The sequence below is a fragment of the Rhinolophus ferrumequinum genome, chromosome 12, assembly GCF_004115265.2.
Source record: "Rhinolophus ferrumequinum isolate MPI-CBG mRhiFer1 chromosome 12, mRhiFer1_v1.p, whole genome shotgun sequence".
Taxonomy (NCBI): Eukaryota; Metazoa; Chordata; class Mammalia; order Chiroptera; family Rhinolophidae; genus Rhinolophus; species Rhinolophus ferrumequinum.
The window spans coordinates 7708094-7729374 of NC_046295.1; the positions used below are offsets into that span (position 1 = coordinate 7708094).

Here is a 21281-nt window from a genome sequence, read left to right on the forward strand (position 1 = left end):
CAGGAGTGCAGTTTCCAGGCTCTCGCCCTCACGTGGAAAAGTGCTGGCTCATGTAGTAAATGGCCATCAACTGTGATTGGAGCTCCATCAGCTGTGGCTAGTTGGCCGTCAGCTGTAACCAGTGAGCCACTGGCCACTAATATAACTGCCGTGGCTACTGTAGCAACAAATGAGGGCTAGCAAGAAGATGGTGGCTGAGGTAGCAAGCAGCGGAGTGTGGATTGCAGCTAGCAAGTGAGATTGTTTGGCAGAAACAAGTGGACGGCGGGTTGCGGATAGTGTGGCTCCTGCCTCCTGTGTCTCCAACACAGCCGCCAGCAAGACTATAGTGGTATGACTCCCCTACCTATGGCTCCGTGGGTGTTCCTTTTTGGTCTCACCATATCTGTGTTCTTATGTGGGGAGCGGGAGCAGAGACCCCACAGGCCGCCCCGCACGACAGGTGTGTTGGTTGACAAGTAGACTGTGGATTGTGGACCATGTGTGTGGGGACAGAGCCCCAAAAAGCAGTTTCCAGGCTCTCGGCCTCACATAGAAAGGTGCTGGCTCAGGTAGTAAATGGCCATCGACTGTGATCAAATGGCCAGCAGCTGTGGCTAGTAGGCCGTCAGCTGTAACCAGTGAGCCATTAGCCATGAATATAACTGCCGTGGCTAGGCTAGTAGCAAAGAAAGGAAAAAGGGGGAGCTAGCAAGAAGATGGTGGCTGAGCCTGCAAGCGGCACAGTGAGGGTTGAGAATTGTGTGGCTCCTGGTTCCTGTGTCTCCAACCCAGCCGCCAGTGAGAGTATAGTGGTGTGACTCCCCTGCCTATGGCTCCATGGGTGTTCCTTTTTGGCCTCACCATGTCCTGCGTTCTTATGTGGGGAGTGGGACCAGAGACCCCGCCGGACGCCCTGCATGACACTTGGCGTAGTCGGCAGGATCCCCTGCACTACAATGTGGCTCCTGCTTCCTGTGTCTCCAACCCAACTACCAGTGAAAATATAGTGTGGTATGACTCCTGTCACGCGGGGCAGCCTGCAGGGTCTCTGCTCCCACTCCCCACATAAGAACGCAGGACATGGTGAGGCCAAAAAGGAACACCCACGGAGCCATAGGTAGGGGAGTCATACCGCTATAGTCTCACTGGAGGCTGGATTCACACGACGTGCGACCTGCTGTCAGCTTTTCTGTCTGACGGACCCTCCTCGACTCCACTCCCCAACGCAGCCGCGGCAGTTATATTAGTGGCCAATGGCTCACTGGTTACAGCTGATGACCATCCAATCACAGTTGATGGCCATTTACTACCTGAACCAGCATCTTTCCACGTGAGGCCGAGAGCCTGGAAACTGCACTCCTGGCTCTGTCCCCACAACTCCCCTATCTATGGCTCTGTTGGTGTTCCTTTTTGGCCTCACTATATCCTGTGTTCTTATGCGGGGGCGGGACCAGAGACCCTGCATGACACAGGCTCTCTACAGTTTGCTATTAAAACAACATCAAACAGACACCCTCCCCCCTTGTTTTTTTCAGCCAGCTCTCTCCCCCCAAACTCTAGGCCGCTCTCTCTCTGTCTCGCTCTCTCTCTCTCCCACCTCGGCTATGCCTGTTCTCTTCCCCGAGAACATATCACTAATAAACCCTGCTTGCATACTAATCAGCTTGCTGGCCTTTAATTCTTCACTGCGTAGGCAAGAAGAGCCAAGACTCCCGTAACATAAGTACATGGTGGAAAGTTCGTCAACTTAATTGCCCAACCTGGTACCTCGTTAGTCCATTTAATCAACAGAATACTAATCTGAAAAGAGAAATTTCTTAATCCTCAGGCGCCCGCGCACCGGAATCCAATTGGCAACTCCCTTGCAGTTTTTACCGGTGACCTAGAAAGCCCCAGGCTGCGATGGCTGTCAGGGTCCGGAGTCTGGAGACAACATTATCTTAAAACAGATCAGACCCTGGAAGCAATGTCAGACCTGGCCCTGTCTAGCCAACTCCTTTGTTCTTCTTGTGTATCTGTAAAACCTTCTGCCCATTCTAGGAACAGGGAGATGGCATTTGGACGTGAGTCTGCCACTGTCCCAGAATGCTGGCATTTTGAATAAACCTTTTCTTTCCACCAAAAAGAAAAAAAAACACATCAAATAAAACTTCTAGATAGAGATTTATGAAAGAATTTGCCAACTATTACACTACCTTCTGCAATATGTATCTGTAGGAAGAGGGGCACACAGACCTGGCAAAGTTTTCTAATGGACAAGAGACCACGATAAAATTTCTTGTTTCTCATAAAAAAAGAAAGTGTCATAAATGATAAGCGTTAGGAGGACACTTCATGTTTAAAAGTAAACGTGACCAAGGCAAGCAGTAGACAGATTTGAAAGGACCTTATGAGTTGCAGTAAGGAAACGAATTTATTCTAAGAGCAAGGGGAAACCACTGGAGAATTTTTATCGCAAGAGTGATATAATCAGATTTGTATTTTAGAAAGACCACACAGAAACAGTGTAGATAATGGACTAGAAGAGGAGACAGGAAGGCCATACGATAACATAGAAGACATCTTCTAGTAATCGAGGCCTAATCTAGCAGCATGAAGGAATAGAGAAAAGTGCCTCGATATGACAGATACTTAAGAGGTAGAGTACACAATATTTAGTGTCTGACTGAATGTGCCAAAAAAGGAATAGAGAGGAATTAGGATGGTGCTCAGGTGGCTGATTAGGGAACTAGGTAAACGGTACCACCATGGACTAAAAGAGGAAACAAAGGAATAAGGTTAGAAATACGTTGAGTATAACAGTATAGTTCTGTTTATCACCAACATAAACATCTCTGTATACTCAAAATTCATCTCTGTCTTAAAGTCTTTCCATTTTTATCTATCATCCATTCACAACGTATGGGCATCCCGGTGAAAATGTCCAACAAGCAATGGGCTATATACGTATGAAGGCTAAGAGACAGATCTGAGCTAAAGACATAAAGCTGAGCTCCATCAACACACAGAAGGTAATTAAAACCTGGAAATGAGATAACCCAGGGAGGATGAGAAAAAAGGAAGGACTGAGCCAAGGACAACAGGATTTTAACTGACCTGTGGACGTTTAACTGAAGAAACGAGGAGGGTAAGGAAGTTAATCATGACAACAGTTACGTTAAGGGAACAAAGTGTTACACCCAGGGAGAACTCGCACTGGTTCTCCCGGGAAAAATGAGCAGACCTGTGGTAGAGAACAGGCGGACTACCCACCCATTCGGTTCTCGGCTCTAGTTTCTAGGTTTACTCAGCTACCTTTACAAGAACTATAATCATCCAAAATAAAAAATCAGTAAAAACAAACTGGCAAAATCATCGTTGCCCTAGTTTTCTTTTACTTGGTCGATTCGAAACTGATACCCTCTGTGCAGACAAGCAACGTACGTCGCTCAGATGTAAGAACCATTCTCGCACCGCCATGCGATCCGCACGCTGCATCAGGACAGCACAGATACACGGTAACACCACATGGAGTTCCGAGTGCTACGAAACACGGTGATTCCACATTTTGGTTCCAAGCTTTAAAAACACTATGTGGTTTTGAGGAAGATCCTAATTGTACTCATGTTCCTAAACTAGTTTTTTTCTATCAAGCGCTGACAAGAAAAAACACAGTTTTAGTCTGACCTTACAGGCACACACCATTTACCCTACTTTTAACATGATTTTAACCTTAATGGTGCTCTTGCAAAGCAACGAGAATGTAGAGAACTGAGGTCAATTAATAACTGGTTCCTAAAATCTACTGCATTTTTAACTGGATAATATCAAACTCCCTATAATTTGCAACGAGCAATAATTAAACTTGAGACTTCTCCAGTTTCAACTAGATTTCTCCAAAGATGAAAAACATTATAGGAAATTCTATCTGGTTCATCTGTATATTCCTTTAAGTGTTTCATTAATAACTATTTATTGCTAGATATAAGGTTAGATATAATAAATACCCAAACCAGCTTTAGTAAAAAGCTGTCTAATTCTGTACTGAAATTGTTATCCATGTTTAATTGTCTTCTGGAAACACCTTGTTTTCTGAGCCCCAGAACAGGTTCTCCCTTAGTTACTAACAGTGTAGCCTGTTTATCACCAACATAAACATCTCTGTATACTCCAAACTCATCTTCTGAAAGTCCTTCCATTTTTATCCATCACCCATTCACAATGGATATGTTCTTGATATCACAGCTTCTTATAGTCATGTTGTTTTATCTTCGCTGGAGTGTTCTTCTTGCACCTTCTACATGGGCTAGTTCTTTCTCCCACAATGCATCCTATCTCCTGGGAAATGGAGACTATCAGTCCCCCTTTCATAAGGCTTTACACTCAAAAGCCACTTGATAATAGTGTCTGGCTGATTCTTATGGTCTCCCAAACACAAGGAATCAAAAAGGAATTAGGTTCCTCAATATCTGGTTTTATATTGAACAATCAGGACATGGCATATTTACCTCCACCTTCCTTACCGCATCCTCCTGTCCCTCTCCAATGAAACATTAGATTAGATACAGGCAGAAGGAATACCTCATTAGCATAAAGCTAATTAAGATTAAGAAAAAGAAAGAAGTCAGGGGAATTCAGAAATAGGAAAGAGGAGAAAAAATGGTCAAAGTAAAACAACTAAAAGAAAAATTTTAGCCAATGATAATAAAAAGGAGTAAGACAGATAATCACAAGGCAATAATGTCAGATGATGACCAAGAAAAAGAAGCCTGCAGGAAATAAATTCAATCTCTTGCTTAAGTTGATCACTAAACCACAGCTCACAGGACAACTGACAACTTTTAAATCCCAATCCAGGGATGTGTGGTTATCCCACCCTGGTACTTGTTATGCCAAATATTATTGCTGACTTGGGGTGCTCGAGTCAACTGAGAAGACCACCATCATGTCCATTCCCTGCCAAGAGACACATCACTGACTGGGGGCTGGAGGGAGAGCCCGTGGCAAAGACACCACAGCAGCAGGCCAAGGTCTGCAGAAAACAAGGCTGGTATTGAGGTTAAATTAAATGAAATAGAAGAGAAATCAATACAAGGGAGGATGAGAAGAACAAACACAGTATCAGAGAGGGTTCTTTCTATCTTCAGGAAAAAGCAACATCTGGAATTATTTGGTGCTGAGTGCAACCAAATTTAAGACTTTGTTCCTCTCTTGCAATTATTTGTTAGTAACGCCATACAAAGAAAAAATAGATCTAGAGACTAAAATGAAGGAGAGTGGTTAAGGTGGGTATAACATTAGCCATTTAAAAAAAAAAAACATACACTTTTAAAGTAACAGAACAGTTAACAGCACAAAAACTATTCCTGACTGACTTGTATTCATCCTAAATTCTTAAATCAAATGAGGAAGCAGTAAACAAATATGTATACTAGCATGATAATATTTTTCTTAAAATACGTCTGTATAAGCACAGGAAAAGTCTTTAAATGATTCCAAAACAAATGCTGGTATTATGAGTGATTTTTCCTTCTTTAAAAATTTTTTTCTGTATTTTCAATTAAAATAAAAATAACAAGCTTTTAAAACAAAACATCCCCTTCAGGTCATCCAGTCTTTACCCTGAATTACATGTGCGTGAAATTTACAAAGAACCCCTTTCACCTAGAACACAGCTTTGGGAGAGCTGCTCCGACCCAGTGAGAAGGGGCTAAGCCCAGCTGCATCATGGTGGAAAAAACACAAGCTGTGAAGACCAATGGAAAGGTTTGAATCCAGCATCTCTATTCAGTAGTTTGGTGACTCAAAAAAAAATTATACGGAATTTCTGAGTGCCACCTTCACTTGGTTGCAGGAGTGGAATAATTAACCTACTCCACAGGGTTGAAGTGAGGATTCTTGAGAACAGCTCCCACTTATGACACCATGGATTGGTGAGGCAGGTACCAGGGAGAACTATGACCCTTCTGACCAATGTTATATTTTTTTATTATCTCAGGTAACAACCTGTTTCAGATAATGCCAGCTTGTTTGCCACTTTCACTGACGTCCCCTTGACCTGTGATTCCTCAGACCAGTCAGTGCTCAGCAGAGCAGCCCAGTTACTAGTGCTTCCTTCTAAAGCATCTATACCTATCACCTCCAGGAGAGAGCAGGGCAAACATCCAGTAGAGTAACACAGGGAAGCAGGGGTCAGAGAACAAAGCTGTGCTTACCCACATTCTTTGTCCTACGAATATATGAGCAAGCTCAGTAGGAGTAGAAAACATTTCCTCTAAAGGCACATACTATAGAAGCACAACCAAATGAACCGTATGATAATCGCTGATATTGTATTAGACTCAGTTTGACATTATATATACTTCAGCAGTTTCAACATTAATTGTTATTCATTTTTTTAGTGTTCTTCTTTAAAAATCTTTAAGGATGCCCACCAAATATTTTAGTATTCATAAGTATGCCTTGAACCCGGAAAAGTTTAGAACCACTGAAACAGAAAATAAATAGGGAGGGTTGTGAGGCAACTATCTAGGAAAGTGCTGCCAAACAAAACTTTCTGCAAAAAATGTCAATGTTCTATCTACATATGAGGTGTGATCACAAAATATGGTGAATGCTGCTGCCAAACACCACCCAATGAAAAGGCAGGGATCTTCAATACGGGAAGTGGCACATCGAACCTTAGTAAGAGTGTATGACAAGTTTCAACTTGTTTGCTGCAGTCAGTTAGGTGTGAGCTACAGTTGAAAGAAGGTGTGTGGTTTTGGGGAGTATTTTTTGTTTTTATTATTAGTTTCAGGTGTACAAAACAATGTACTAGTTAAACATTTACACCCTCACAAAGTGACAACCCCTCTCCCCCCATCTACCACCCCTTCGACATCACACATAGCCACCAGTTCCACTAACCCTATTCCCTGCGCTACACTCCACATCCTGTGACATATATATACACACACGTATATATATATATATAAAACCACAGTCGACACCCATCACTATTCAGCGTCAGCTTCAGGTGTACAGTGCAGTGCTCAACCATCTACACCGTCCATGAAATGGTCTCCCTAACAAGACAAGTGCCCATCTGACACCCTACAAAATCTTTACATTACTGATTATACTCCCCAAACTGTCCATCGTATGCTGGTGGCAATTTTGTGGTCACCGATTGTGCTTTCTAATCCCCTCACCTTCTCCCCCATCTCTACCCCCCTCCCATCTAGCAACCCTCAGTTTTTTCTCTATATCTCTGAGACTGTTTCTGATTAGCCTGTTCATTTATTCTGTTCTCTAGATTCCACATATGAGATCATATGGTATTTGTCTTTCTCTGTCTGACTTATTTCACTTAGCATAATGCTCTGTAGGTCCACCCATATCGTAGCAAATGGTAACATTTCATTCTTCGTTATGGCTGCGTAATACTCCATTGTATAAATGTACGTTTCTTAATCCAATCATCTACCAATGGGCATTTCGGTTGTTTCCATGTCTTGGCTCCTGTGAACAGCAATGCAATAAACATAGGGGTGCATAAATTTTTTCGAATTAGTGTTTTGGATTTCTCTGGATAGATATCTAAGAGTGGAACTGCTAGGTCATATCTAAGAGTGGAACTACCTTATGGTAGCTCCATTTCCAGTTTTTTGAGATACCTCCATACTGATTTCCATTGTGGCTGTACCAATCTGCAATCCCACCAGCAGTGCACGAGGGATCCATTTTCTCCACATCCTCGCCAGCACTTGTTGTTTGTTGATTTATTGATGATAGCCATTTTGATTCGGGTAAGGTGGTATCTCATTGTGGTTTTTATTTGCATTTCTCTAGTGATTAGTGAGGTTGAGCATTTTTTCATATGTCTGTTTGCCATCTGTATGTCCTCTTTAGAGAAATGTCTCTTCATGTCCTCTGCCCATTTTTTAATAGGTTTGTTTATTTTTTTGTTGTTCAGTTCAATAAGTTTTTTATAAATTTTGGATATTAACCCCTTAACAGATGTATCATTGACAAATATCTTCTCCCATTCAGTAGGATTCCTTTTAGTTTTACTGATGGTTTTCTTTGCTGTGAAAAAACTTTTTAGTTCAATGTAATCCCCTATGTTTATTTTTGTGAGAAGGTGTGTTTTAAAGTATGCCATAAATCATCCTCCATCATGACAACGCTCCATGTCATACATCGCTTCTGGTACGACAATTTCTGTCAAATAAAAACATCACAGTGTGTCCTCATCCACCATGCACCATGCATGGATCTGGCACCATGCAACCTCTGGCTTTTCCCCAAAGTCAAAATGATTCAGGACATCGAGGCAGCTACGACAGCACAACTAAAGACACTCACGAAAGAGGACTTCCAGAACTGCTTCAGAAAGTGGCAAGAACTATGGGATAAGTGTTCAAAGTGAGGGGGAGTATCTTGGGGGAGATTAATGGCAATGTGTCTTTTACTACAATACATTTTTTATTTAAACATTCACCACATCTTTTTATCACACCTTGTATATATGCTATCCAGTATCATAGCTACTAGCCATGTATGGCTATTGAACACATGAAATTTGGCTAGTGCAACTGAGGGACTGAATTTTTTATTTTATTTAGTTTTAATTAATTTAAATTTGCACCATAAAATAAGTCTATTGACTATGGTATTGGATGGCACAGATCTAAAAACTTGTGCTAACTAGAAAAGGGTAGTATGTGGGTGAGTTAGCTAAGTTTAAAAAGCAGACAAAAAGAGAAACGATCAAAATACCAAGAAAACAACAAAAACAAAAATGCAGCACCGTGTTAGTATTCTCTTGCTCCACAGAGAGTTCACCTTAATAAAACTGAGATCCTACTCTGATCTCAACCTGTCTTAGTCTGCTCAGGCTGCTGTAACAAAAAGCCATACACTGGGTGGCTTACACCACAAATTTATTTTCTCACAGTTTTAGAAGCTGGAAAGCCCACGATCAAGGTTCTGGACTATTCGGTTCCTAGAGAGGATCCTCTTCCTGACTTGTGGATGGCCACCTCCTCCTCTGTGCTCACATGACCTCTTCTTTGTGTACATGCAGAGAGAAAAAGATCTCTCTTCCTCTGCTTATAAGGCCACCAATCCTATCAGATTAGAGCCCCCACCTTTACAACCTCATTTAAACTAATCACCCCTGTAAAGGCCATATCTCCAAATACAGCCACACTGGGCTTCAACCTATGAATTTGCAGGGCAGGTGGGAGATTGTCACACAAAATTCAGTCCATAACTCAACCCTCCACTGTCCCTTCCCTAACTAGCTTTCTTATCATGAGTTCCAATAGTCCATGGACTATATTTCTCACCCTAAATTTATAACGTTCCACTTAGGCTCAGTTTTGTGTCTATTCTTATCACACCACCAGTTCACACCTGAGTAAGGCTTTAACCTCTGAAATTTCCCAAGATTAAACTTAGCTTTGGCCTTCTAACATAGCTTCAGACCTCCTAAAACGATTGTGCAGAAAAGAGTTAACATAGCAAGCCTGATACTGCTCTCCTTAGAAAGGCCAGCTTGTAAGGCTGGCCCTTGGCTGGAGTCTGGGAAGTTGGATACTGGGAGAGTTCCACCTCCCTAACTGCTAAGAGGGACTTACTGTGCCTAAACTGTTTGTACAAACAACGTGATTTATGCTGAACATCTGCTTTTCTTCTGAGGGTCTGGAATTTTGGTACCTGCTAAGCAGAGGATGACTACATGACCAGCCCCCAATAAAAATGTTGGGCATTGAATCTCTAATGAGCTTCCCTGATGGATGACATTTCACACATGTTGTCACAGTTCTGCTGGAAGAATTAAGTGTGTCCTATGTAACTCCACAGGGAAAGGACTCATAGAAGCTTGAGCCTGAACTTCATTCTATGAACCTTTTTCCTTTACTGATTTTGCTTTGTATCCTTTTCCTGTAACAAAGCAGAACCACGAGTACAACTATATGCTGAATTCTGTATCTCCCTAATGAATCATCAAACCTGGGAGTGGGGACGGCCAGTTAGCTCAGTTGGTTAGAGGACGGTGCTGTTAACCACAAGGTTGCCAGTTCAATCCCCACATGGGCCACTGTGAGCTGCACCCTCCACAACTAGACTGAAACAACTACTTGACTTGGAGATGATGGGTCCTGGAAAAACACACTTAAATACATAAAAGTTTAAAAAATATATTTTTTAAAAATATGTATTTTTTTAAAAAGGTAAAAAAACAAATCTGGGAGTAGTCAAGAGGAGCCCCAACACACATCAAACCCACTTTAATTCACATCACCAAACATCTCTTCCCTAATACAAGAACCCTGTATTTCTGTATTTTAATCTTCCCAGGTTCCACTCCAAGCAATAATTCTCCCAGGCCTGGCCTTACCCAGTCTACTATCTACAATGATCACAATCACTCAGGCTATCACTCAGACCATCAACTCTCTCTACACGTCAGTACTTCTATAACTGGGGTGAATATTCTCTAAGAGATAGGGAGCAGTGTTTTTAATACAAAAAGGTTTGTTCTTTTAATACACAAATCTTTTAGTACAAATAACGTTCCCAGATGCTTAGCCTCATTTTACTTGAACTTTATGCAAGGGTAAACTCTGCAGAGCACTCCTTCAATCTGCCTAGAAGGTCCAAACGCCCTTCAATGCCCCCTTTCATCTCACTTGCATGGACCAGTCCATTCACTTCTATAGCTTTAGCTTCTACCTGTGATCCTTAAATCTTTAACTTCAGCCCAGTCACCTGTCCAAAGCCCTAGAATCTTATCTCCAACCACCTATAGGACAAGAACATCTATGGATCCTACCAATCAATCCTTAGACTCATGCTCTTTTTGATACTTTTGTTCAAAAAGAGCATCTAGATTTGTTTGCTTTACAATTCAACTGAACTGTCTATAGCTACGATATCACAGCAATCCAAAGTTATAGAAGACTATTTGAATCCTTTCCTAACATGTCTTTTTGGTATTCCAGCCTACACTGTTCCTATTTAGTAGCCCACTACTAGAGTAGAGCTTGGTACATGCGATGTTATACATAGAGCAGCCATCTAATACATGTTCATTCAATAAATTAATAACATTATCCACCTATCAGACATGCAGTAAACAGAATGGAATACCATGCTGGTAGCATAGATGCATTTAGAAATATCACTACTGAAAATCTCACGTGATTAGTTATTAGAAATGATTCTGAAGTTCCAAAAAAATGGTTTGGAATAACCAGCGAGCCATTTTCAGGGGAATACAGAGAGGGATGAAGTTTAAACTTTAAAAATTAAATCATTAAAAGATAAAAAGGCGGGTTGTTTTTCGGAGGAATTTCCAGATAAAGATGGCAAATTGAACATAGACATACGCTTTCATTCCTTCCTGAAGCCTTACTAAAATAACAATAAATTAATTTTCATTTTTTAAGGCATAAACTTACAAAGATGAGGAGAATAGAAAACGAGAAAACCAACAGAATTTCAAAAGCTAGAAAGCAGATAAACAAGTAGTAACTGATTTAATAGACTGGAGAAAACTGAATCCGAGAGGGACAATGGGAAAGCTAAAAGCAGCCCATTTTAAATCCCATTTTATATCATTGGACCCCCAACAGGATCAGGAAATGAGGATATCTGGGACATCTGGAAATAAAGATGAAGGAGGACCTAAAATTAGGTCAACTGGTATAAAATCTATCTAAGAGGCAGTTAGGTCCCCAGATGTCCATTTCAACTCCTGGCAGCCCCGCCCCCAACCTGACCCAAAAGAAGTGGTTTATTCTCTGGAGGTGATAAAGCAGAGGGTCTCCGGACCAGAAGTCAACAGACACAGGGAGAGCAGGGCTACAGCTCCACGAATGGGGGAGGGGTGTCAGGGGTTAAACAAAAATGTGTAAACTGGAATACTGAATGCTGAAACATCCCCACCCCGCAGAGTTTTCAACCACACTCAGGCCCTAGAACAGTCATAGTCTGACTTATAGATGACAAGCAACTCAATAAGCTGAAGAGTAAAGAGATAGAGATACTGGCATGAAAGGGTTCCCCAACACTCAGCCCACCAGATCTTTTTAATGGGAATCTAAAATTCACTTAAGTGTCTTCCATGCACTTGGAGCTTTTGTTCAGTTTTTTAGTTCCCTGTTCTAAATATAAGACAAACAAGGACTGATTACCAGACATCTGAGGAAACCTCTAACATAAAAGACAGAAACCAAAATATACAGATAAAAAGCAACATGAAAGTCATATGAGAGATGAGGGGGATAGGGAGGACATTTTAGAAACTTTTGTAAAAAGTCATAACATTAGTATCTTTACAGCAGAGAGGAAATACTACTATATTCATGAAACTAAGAGAGAATATTAACAAAAAAAATTCGGAGAATGGTCTTAGAAATTAAAAATACAACAGCAGAAATGAAAAAACATAGAAAAGAAATAATTTAAAGTTGAAAAATGTCTCAAAAGTAAAGCAAAAAGACAATGTGATGGGAAACAGGAGAAAGATAAGAAAATCAGAGGCTCAGTCCTGAAAGTCAAACTGCAAATAAAGGAGCTCCAAAGAAAATGGAGGGGAGGATATAACCAACAAAAATTTTCCTAGAACTAAAATACAAGAATTTCCAGATTGGAAGAGCTAACCAAGTGCCCAACACAGTGGATGAAAAGAGAAGCACACAATCGTACATCATCATGAAAATGTAAAAACACTGGAAGGTAGAAGGAAACTGAACAATGCTTTCACAATCCTGAAGGAAAATTATTTCCAACCTGGAATTCTATATTCAGACAAACTAACAATCAAGTGTGACCAGAAATGATTTACCTTCACACACCATTTGAAAAAGATACTAGAGGATGTGCTCCACCAAAAGCAGGGAGTAAACCAAGAAAGAGAATACAGTAAACAGAAGATAGAAAATCAGAGGTACAATAGATGGCAATGAAGGAAACTCCTAGGATGGTTGCAAATACATTTTTGAAACAGGAAAGGAAGGGGATATATATTTATACCTGCCCAGATTACCTTCTCAAAAATATAAAATTTTATGTAAATGCCAAAAGAATTAAAAGAAAACTCTATGAACACTTAAAAAAAAAAAAAGGAAAAGGAAAGAAAGGAGGAGGAGACAAAAGTATCAGCAGTAGTCAATGTATACCCGTCTTCTGTGCTGATAGAAATATCCCAAGTTCTTCTGCATAAGGGATTACCATATCAGTTATGTGCTTCCACAATTACCAACTTTAGGTTGCAAATGATACTCGACAATGATTGGCTTCAGTTCTCCTGATCAGAAAAATATTTAATAAAAATTAAAGAACAAATGTAAATAAGAGAAATTCAACTATCTTTTGATAAATGTTGCCTCTTTTTAATCAAGGACTAAGGACAGTTTATCAACAGTCATTTAATTGCTCTGTTACCCAATTTAGAGGCTTCCCCAAAAGTCTAGTGAAGAAATTCAGTAAAGGCAAATGAAATTTTAAAATGCAGTCACCAATAAACAAGCAAATAAAAACAAAATGACCACTCTGTCCCCCACCCTGAAAGGATTTGGCCTAGTTCATTCAAAAAGCTTCTAGTGGACTCTTTATACTCTTAAATTTGACAAAAATAATACAAGGTTTTATAGGAAATCAGAGCACAGAATATACCTCTAGAAAATACTATATTGTCAAACTGACACCTCACCAGTCATCCCACCAAGTAGAAAATGAGAAGAAAAACAAATTAGAGAGGTGCAGATTTTGAAAGTTTGTCCCACCCTCATCTAGCTGAAAGACAAGACCACAAAAAATGTGCTCAGAATCATTTAAAATAAAATTATTTCCTTAAATACAGCTAAAATATCAAATTAATACAATCTTAAAATATCAACTATTTTTAGTGTCTTTTTATTTTTTCAATTGACCAATGCAATTGGATTCCATTAACAACTAATTTTTGCTAAATTTAATTCTAACAAACTCATTTAAGTCAAAAGACCATAAAGAATGAATAAAATACTTATACCATATTTTTGCATTCCTACAATTCAAAAGCAACAGGATCAAATTTTTTTCAGGCTGTGAATAAACATGCCATACTTCAGGCTTTTTTAAAGCATATTTTATTCTAAAATTAGGAGTGAAAATAAAGCTCAAAAAGCAATGACTTCCCAGCCTTGAATTCAGTGGCATTAATATTAATGACAATCCCACTCATTTCAAAGGCATGTCCCAGAGTGTTTATATTATGAAAAATGGGTCTGGAATGTCATCTTCAGTAAATTTTAAATTGTTTAATCTGAGGTTTTGCTAGATTTGTAACAGCTGCACTTGTGTTTACAACTATAATAAGGTCTTTACAGCATGGCACTCCTTTATACAGTTTTTAGATCTGGTGGTACAAACATATTGTACTGATCAATGGAAATGAGTTTGGTATCTCTCCACAGCTACAAATTTAGTCAGAATAAAGTTTTGTTTTGGATTAAAATTATACAACAAATGCATCATGGACCTTCAAAAGTTTTATGGTATTGGTTACAGAAGGATAGGACAAAAACTTCCACTCATATACAAACATTTGGAAAGTGACTCAATTTGTGTTTGTGGAATTCAAATTTTGTTTGGAGAAAAGATATGCATATCAAATACACTGTGGATCTAATTTGCTTGCTGGCATTCATTGAGGGTCTCGGGGCAGTTACCAAGCAGAAACTGGTTAGGCAGTCTTCAAAACTACATTTCAAAACAAACAAACAAACAAACAAAAACCCGTTACTTCTAATACCTATTTATACAGCAGAAAGATGCAACAAAAAAAATTCTGCCAAAATGGGGCGTCCGGTTAGCTCAGTTGGTTAGAGCGCGGTGCTCTTAACAAGAAGGTTGCCGGTTCGATCCCCACATGGGCCACTGTGAGCTGTGCGCTCCACAACTAGATTGAAACAACTACTTGACTTGGAGCTGATGGGTCCTGGAAAAACACACTTAAAATATAAATAAAAGTTAAAAAAAAAAAAAAGTCTGGCAAAGACTTGCTTAAACAAGAAGCCTCAACAACCCTTGCAATTGGGGCTGTGCTGCAATAAAAGAGCACCAGGCAAGAGTTAGCTTCTCTAGTTAACGGTCAACAGCTTTGTCACTAACCTGTTTCCTTCTCTGTAAATATTTCAAAGAGAATTGTTGAATGTGAACGTTTTCTGCTAAAATCAGTTGAATCAGTAACCAGAAATGCTCAACTCCTTTAGTAACTGAAAATGTAAAATGTTATCATGCCATAATTGAAACATATTTAAAAACTGCACAAACAGAAGTAGCCCAAAAGTTCTCCGCCAGCTATCTGTTTTTTGGGCAATCTCTCAGGAATCCCCTCATCAGAGTCCAAGTTAATTTTTTTGAAAGGGACCCACTCTGATTTTCTTTCTTTCCTTTCTTTTTTAAATGCCTATCTTACCTTGGCACATATGGTTACTGTAAAAATCACATATAATCTATAGGAAAATAATTTGGAAAGTGTGAAACATGTTTAATAGGGCTTATGGCCAAAGTAATATTAGAAATGGACCAAGAAACCAAAAGAAGTAAAAAAATAAAATAAAAAACAATAAAATAAATAAAATTGTTTTTTAAAAATCCATGCTTTTAAAATCAGTAGGACAAAAGCTCTAATTTCTAAAGGGTATATGGTATATTATTGTTCAGCAATAATAATAATAATAATAATAAACTTTTTTTCTACAAGTATGAAACTTTGAACTCACCATAGAACACAGATTATTATAATGATTTCCCCAATGAGTATGAAAAATTTGCTCTCAAATATCCATTTTTCCCTGTGTGTTAATTTGACAACTAAATGCATTTCAAAATAACTCAAAAGTTAGTAAATTACTTCAGACAAGGGTCATAAATTCAAATGCCCACAATGGGCAAGTTAAATGACTAAAGCCATCCGATGGGCTTGAGACAACACCCACACAAGACAGTTAGGACTTAGCTCCAGCCAGCACTGCCAAAGAGAAGTCAGTTAGATTTAGTGTTGTCAGACTGCCTTTCGTCTTAAAAGAAAAAAGAAAGAAAGCTGAAAATAGGGATTTTTTAAGGTGAAACTGTTTAGTATTTAAATGTTAGTAAATGACTCAAAAAAATCTTAAAACATCATGCAAGCCATACAAAATATATCTGCAAAGCAGACCTGGTCTCTGCTTCATCATCTCCACCATGCTTGTTTTATACAGATCTATTTAAAATACCATTACAAGGCTGAAAAGAACTTTGGTGACTTTTTTTTTCTAATGTTTCAATTATACTATGACGCATGTTGATGTACTCAGTGGGGTTTGCTGTTTTCTCATGAAAATTATTACCTTAATTTTGTCAGCAACAGAAATTATCTGGCCCATGGCAAATGGAAGATACTAAACAATTCTTCTTTTAACAAATACCCAAGGATGCCATGACAGCCCCCCTCCCAATCCATCCTGGAAGACAACTTTGGCCACAGCAGGAACCCGAGTGTTTTGCTCACTGTGATATCCCCAGCACCTAGCACAGTGCCTGTCACATAACAGGTGTGGATGACAGTTTACCAGTACTCTCCACGTGTGGGGGCAACTGAGTATTTCCCAGCTCCCTGGCAGTCAGGCTGGCCATGACTAAGTTCCGGCCAAAAGAATAAGGGCATAAGTGATGTCCACTACTTCCAGATCTGACCCTTGAAATGTCCTGTGCAGTCTTCTACATTCTCCCCCAAGACACAAGCGAAGGCTTCTGAGTCAGTCCAGCCAGAAAATGGAAGAAGCCCAGATCCCGCAGATTGCAGGAAATCTGCACCATGAAAACTGCACCGAAGAGACATTTAATACACAGGGGACTGTGACATCAGCAAAAAGTGGCATTATGTTAAGTCACTGAGATTTACGAGTTTGTTACCACAACTAACATTTACTTAGACTAAAATGGTGTTCAATATGTGTTAAAGGAATGTCCAGACAAATATATATGGATGCCTCAGCCAACTAAGAATCTAGGCATCAAAAGTTTGAAGATTCCTGTCCCTCAGAGTTGGTTGACAAATGCTAAACTAATATCCATGAACCCCATTATGGACATTAAGGCTTGGTTCCAAAACAAATGACAATGTGGAGAACCCCAAAATTACCGCAAAGGCAGTCAAAGTTAAATGAGGATAGAACCTCCAAGAATGCAGGTGTACCTCAACAGAGACAGAAAAAGCATGTTACAAAAATTAATATCCATTCATGATAAAAACCCTCACCAAACTAGGAATAGAGGGAAATCTCCTCAACCTGATAAAGGACATCTACAAAAAAAACCTACAGCTGACCTTATACTTAATGATTTACTCAGAAGAAAGAAGTACTCAGAAAACTCAGTATTGTTAAGCTATCAATTCTCCTAATGTGATCTACAGATTCAATGCAATCCCAATCAAATCTCAGGAGGGCTTCTTGGAGATATGGACAAACTGATTCTAAAATGTACATGTAAATAATCTAAAACAACCAAAAACCTTTGAAAAAAACGAAGCTGGAGTACTTATACTACTTGATTACAAGACTTATTAAAGGCTATTGTAATCAAGGCATATAAACATGTATATACTACATCAATGAAACAGAAAGAAAAAAAAAGAGGTCAGAAATAGAGCCACACATATATTGTGTGTTTTTTGACAAAGTTCCCAGGCAATTCAATAGGGAAAGAATAATCTTTTCAAGAAATACTGCGGGAATAACTGGAAAGCTACATGTAAAAAAAAAAAAAAAAAAAAGAACCTGAATCATTTCTTCACACAATACATAAAAATGAATTCAAAATGGATCACACATGTAAAATATAAGAGCTAAAATTATGAAATCTCTAAAAGAAAACACTGGAGAAAATCATAGTGACATTGGATTAGGCAAAGATTTCTTAATTAGAATACAAAAAGCACAAACTTTAAAGTAAAATAACAAATTGGACTTCATGAAAATGAAAACTTCTTGTTTTTTAAAAGATACCATTATGAAAATGAAAGGGAAGCCACAGACTGGGAAGAAAACATTTGCAAATGATGTATCTGACAAAGGACTTGCATTAGAGAAACCCAATTTACTACTACTAGGAGATACCACTACATACTCACATAGAATGGCTAGAATTAAAGAGACTAACCATACATATTGGTGAAGATGTGAGGCAACTGGAAACCCTAAAACACTGCTGGTGGGAACATAAAATGGTATAACCACTTTTGAAAACAGTTTAGCAATTCTTAAAAGGTTAAACTAGCACCTACTCTACAATCTAACCCTTTCACTCCTAGATTTTTACCCAAGAGAAATGAAAGCATATGCCCACACAAAAACCTGTACATATATATTCTCAACAATTTTATTTGTACAAAAACTAAAAACTACCCAAATGTCCTTCAAAAGGCGAAAGATACACTGTGCTATATCCAAACAATGAAACACTACTCAGCAATAACAAGGAATAAACTATTAATACCTGCTACAACAGGGACCACTCTCAAAACAATTGTGCTAAGTGGAAAAAAAAAGATTTAAAAAAGGAGTACATTCTGTCTGGTTCCATTTGTATAAAATTTTAGAAAATTTCAAATTAATTTATAATGACAGAAAGCAGATTGGTGATTGCTTGGGATGGGGGGCACGGTGGAGTGGAATAGGAGGGAGGATGACCAAGGGGCACTAGGTAATTGGGGGGATAATGTATGTGTTCATTACCTTAATTGTGGTGACGGTTTTAAGGGTATGTGCATACACTAACGGGCACAATTTGATGTGTTTTGACATATGTGTAGCTCACTATATATCAATAATATCTCAATTTAAATTTTTAAAACAAATAACGTATAGCCACTGTGGCCACAAAACAATGTAACCAAAGATGGTTCTGATCAAATGTAAGAATATTTTATAAGACGTGTCCCATTTTCACTATTTTGTCTAAAGAATAGATAACTCTTCAAAAATTCAAATTATTTTAAAATTAAACAAATTAGAAAAATTCTTTTAAAAGGACATAGTACAGTGTTAGGCATACATTACATGTGTACAGAACACACTTGTAAAACTAAACAGAGATACCAGAAACTTTCATATAAAGAAAAAAAATTCTAGCTTTCCATGTCTCCTAAAAACGTCACTATCAAAATTTAAGATATTTTTCACTGCACTTATCTTACAATCACTAAATTTTAAACTAAAATCAATCTTTTTGCAATACTTCATATAAAAACATTTTTGTTTGTTATTGCTAAAAAAACTGGCTACACAGTTTCAAAAAATACCAATTCATCAAAATACTTATCAGCAAGCAAAACCTTCACTAGCTTTGTTAACATTTACAGTGTAATGGCTAAGAATTCTAATGGTGCTGCTCAGAATCAGAAACAGGATATTCTTCTGAGTGCCAAATACTGCAGAAAATTCTACTTGATAAATAAAATGTCATGCTTTTATACCACTAATACAGGGTTACTTACTCTCAAGGTCTATGATTACAGATACATAGCAAACGGCTTCAAATGAAAGCAGAAATTAGATCTCATTTCAATTTGGAAATGTCCAAATACACATTCTAATCGTCTTTTATTACAAATTCTGATCTGCAGGGATAGGCTAAGGAATCATCATACACGAGGTCAGACAATTAAGTTCGTGAACTCATCCTAGAAAAAGTGCTCCATACCTCACTGCTGAATATCACTACGGTCACCTTCAAAGTGCTCCTCTTGGGAAGCTATGCACCAATCTCAATGCCTACTCTACACTTCAAAGCAATTTTGGAACTCTTTTCCTGGAATGGCCATCAGAGCTGTCGTCATATTACCCTTCATGTCCTGAATGTCATCAAAATGTCTTCATTTTAATATTTCCTTTATCTTCGGGTAAAGAAAGAAGTCAGTGGGGGCCAGATCAGGTGAGTAGGGAGGGAGTGCCGATACAGTTATTTGTTTACTGGCTAAAAACTCCCTCACGGACAGTGCTGTGTGAGCTGGTGCATTGTTGTGATATAAGTAAGAGCCACGAATTGTTGGTGAAAAGTTCAGGTCGTCTAACTTTTTCACGCAGCCTTTTCAGCACTTCCAAATAGTAAACCTGGTTAACTGTTTGTTCAGTTGGTACAAATTCATAATGAATAATCCCTCTGATATCAAAAAAATGTTAGCAACATATCATTGCAACAAGTTTGTGAACTTAATTGTTGGACCTCATATATCTACATTGGACGAGGTCGTGTTTGGGGATCCCAAGTTCAGAAAGCTAGGGCTAAGCAGTAAATGTCTCTGCCACACCAATCAAATCTGGCTAAACCAATAAAAGGAACTTATTGGTTCAAGAAACTGGCCAGTTAAGAGATAGGGAAGACTTCACAGTTAACCCGTATCTCCACCCTGCTCGCCTCAAGATAGCAAAACAGCTCAGTCATTACAGGAGTCACATTACACACACCATCCAAAAGAGAGTATACACTTCCGTTCCAGCATCCCACATAAGAGACTTCATGTGTATGTATACGGGACTTCCTTAAGCTTATGCCCATCCCTATCCAATGACCGTGACCATGCAAACTTTATTGCCTATTTTAGGGCAGATTGTTTTAAGCCAATCAAAATCAACTCCAAGAACTGTGAGACAAGTGTTCCTTGAGGTATACTTAATGGTGACAACTGAAAGAAAATCTAGGCCCTGTTAGGGAGGAGGAAAGGATGCTGGGTAGGCCCCCAACAATAATTCTGAAGAAGCTGGTCAAGAATTGTAGCAATAAGGTATACACACATAAGACAACAGTATGAACCAGAGTGCGTAAGGACAGAGGAAAATTCACTATTCATAACCAGAAATGGAATGGTGACCTGGTGACCATCAAGGAACCAGGATTTAATAAGGAAATCTATGAGAACAGCACGTGAGTGTACAAACAGAAATCAGAGAGATAGGGTTAGGATTAAGTACAAAGAGAACTTATAATGTGATTGCTTTAAATAAACAACAACAACAAAAAGGAACTAGCCCCAGGAGGATTCTGGAAATCACTGAGGTAAATAGCACCTCAAATCTCTATGACAGAAGCAAAACAGTTTAGTAATTAGGCACCTTCAAGCCTAACCAGGTAAGGGGTCAAAAAGCCAAGCTCGTATTTTTAAATAAGACCTACCCTGAGTCGTCGTCGTCGTCGTCGTCGTCGTGTGTGTGTGTGTGTGTGTGTGTGTGTGTAAAATAGCAGTTTCACCTGTCTTATGGGAACTCACTAGAGTCTAGACCCCAGATCTCAGATTCTGC

At 38.9% G+C, this 21281-nt stretch overlaps 1 protein-coding gene across 4 annotated transcripts in view; it reads right to left on the reverse strand.

The window, feature by feature from the left end:
* The window catches only part of FANCC (FA complementation group C), a 321103-nt gene that overhangs the window by 210477 nt on the left and 89345 nt on the right, over positions 1–21281 (reverse strand). The window lies entirely within an intron of this gene.